Genomic DNA, 2883 nt, shown 5'->3' with positions numbered 1-2883 from the left:
GTGCGATGCACTTTCATCATATCCCGTCATTCCGCCAATTCGCCGATCTTTCCACCACCCGCCCTTCTCTCCGCCATCACGAATATCCTTAATCCCGACGCTCCCTCGCCTCTTCGCTACTACTGGCGCGTTACGTTAGCAGTGTATAACCATTCAGAGTCAAATCGGGCTCACCACACTTGTGTTGTCGCTTGAACTTGTATCACATTACAACCATTTTCAAAACCAAAAAAAAACAATTCGTGAACCCAATTTCGGAGCTCGTTGACTGCAAGCTTAACGGTACCGTCCCCGCCTACATGTGGTGTATAAGCGCCTAAACTCGTTATGACAATCCATTGATCATCTTGTCTCCCTCTCGTATGGCGGCAGCTTTGTGTAACATTTGGCATGTTGCTTTCATTCATGGTCAGTAAAATTTGGGTCCATGTTCAGGGTCTTCCCCCTTATTTTGGTTCGCACCTATAGTCTTTGCTTCCGTACGTTTGGGTGCTTCGGATGACATCGAACGAGGTGAGGCTGGGCCTCAGCTGTTACCTTGCTTGCAAGATCACTTTCCAGCCCGGAATTCCTCAGCGTTTTCCCACCCTGTTTATATTGTTCCTCTTTTTTCCCACCCTCAAGTCTCTCCATTAGGGACGTTCACGGCACTCACAACTCAGGCAAAACTAAGTCACAAGAATGCCAAAACTCACCACTCTTGTGTGACAGTTTTCAGAGACTTTTGAGTAAGTTTTGAGTGCAGCAAAAGGGCGTTCACAGCGACAGGTTCAAAACACTGTCATAACGGACCCTCTGAATCAACCCATAAGTCCGTTGGCGTGAATGTATTATGTAACGACTATGCCAGCGGTTCCGCAAATGCGAGCGCTTAATCCAGGTTGGACTAAACCATGTTTCTCACCTCCAGACCAGATACTGCCACTAGCAGCACTGTCTTTTGTTATAGGCTAACCACCTTGTCTCTTAGCAACTCCAACAACAGCTCCGACGTCTCATCTACGAAGATTTTGGCACAACCTGTGCGTTTCACCCCACACATTTAACTTAATGCTTCACTTAATTGAGGACCATCCTACCTGCTGTAATTAGTCGTAGTAACGAGTGTGGTAGGCAACAGTGTGGTTCAGGTAGTAGGAGGCGTTGGGAAACTGTATAGTTACATTGGAGACAAATACATGAATGCAGGACGGAATTAAGACTGTTTAAAACCGAGTTGTGAAAACAGATAGTTGTGGTTTTCACAGTCTTGCGGCCTCGGAGCCGCAACACGAAAACACCCTCTTGTGGCACACTTTTCAAAACACACCGGAGTTTTGAGTCACTTGTGAGTTTGAGTTTTGGCACAGTTTTGCCTGAGTTGTGAGTGCCGTGAACGTCCCTATTGAGGGCCGTGCCCACTACCCGTTGGTTCAGACCGATTAGTTTGCTTCTACATTCGCCTCTAAAGTGATGTTACAAATGATATTCATTCTCGAAATATGGTTCAACAGTTTCACATTTGGATAACTCTGCTGCATTACAGCTGACACCCAGCCGAACCTTGTCATCCAAAGGACCCAAACGTACGGAAGCGAAGATCACAGGTGCGAACCAGAACAAAACCCAAATTTACTGAACGAAAGCAACTGTTACGCAAAGCTGCCACCATATGATCCTCAAGAAGAGAAAATCAATGGATTGTCATCGTGAGTCCATGCGCTTACACGTGTAAGCGGAGACATACCGTTGAGCTTGCAGTCAAAGCACTCCAAGGTTTGCCGATTTTGGTAGAGATATTCCGTTAAGATCGGGTTCACCATTTTCTAGTTGTAATCTGATACAAGTTCAAGCGACAACACCGTCATACACTACTAATGCAGCACGCCAGCCGGGATAAAGAACACCCATGAAGGCTTAATAGTGCGGAAAGATATTGCCAATTTGATGGAAAGATCGGTGAATTGGCGGAATGACGCGATATGATGAAAGTCAGCGAAAGCTACCAGTCGCGAGCTCCAACCTCCTACCCGTGGACTCGGCATATGCCGTACTTGCGTGAATCTGAGAGAAAGATGCGAAGGAGATTCGAGAGATTAGGTGTGTTCGGGGCATCGAGTTTTCTGTGATGGAGTTGAGGTGGTAACGATGAGGCGAAGAAATAACACAAGCTGTGCACAGTTGTGCACTTCATTCAGGTTGTTCCTTCTTGGCGTGATTCGCCTATCGTCTATGGGAGACCAGACTGTCTCACTGGACACAGTTGTGCTTGTATGATATCCATCCGATGTTCTGTATGAAAAATCCGAGTAAGATGTCCCAGTTGTAAGGCGATTTCGAAAACGTGCCAGTCACGCAAACTCCCGCAAATTGCATCACAATATATCCCCAACCCGAAATCTGCACTCGCCAACACTCTGCGCGCTTTTAATATCCCCATTGCGGCCCTGCAACGACAATAAACCTATGGGCAGTTGCCTCAGCAAACGTGATGTTATGAGCGGATATGAACCTGATGTAGGACTCACCAGACCCTTCGCGAGTTTCACACCAAACTAACAGCATCGTCACACAATAAGGTTTACGAACCTGGTGGGGGGTATGTACCCAGGAGCAACAAACGAGCATCAGTTCGTGTTTGGATAATTACTGCACCCGTCTTGTGACCGACTCTTGCCACAGAATTCTGTCCCGCTGAAGCCCGTTAAGTCAAAAGTGAAGTGCTAGAGCATGAAACCTCGAACCCTTTAACTGACGGGGCCTGACATAATTCCAAGCCACCACCTCCTCGGACTCCAGAGGCGATTCCGATTGGTTCACGGGTGCGTTTCAACTCGCCTCTTACAGGGATGTACTTTCGGCTGAGGGGAATTCAGGTCCAATTTCCATCGGCAGAAAGGCATG

This window comes from Cantharellus anzutake, assembly GCF_015039405.1.
Source record: "Cantharellus anzutake strain C23 chromosome Unknown EI90scaffold_70, whole genome shotgun sequence".
In the NCBI taxonomy this organism is placed as follows: domain Eukaryota; kingdom Fungi; phylum Basidiomycota; class Agaricomycetes; order Cantharellales; family Hydnaceae; genus Cantharellus; species Cantharellus anzutake.
Note: the sequence above shows the minus strand (reverse complement) of the source record.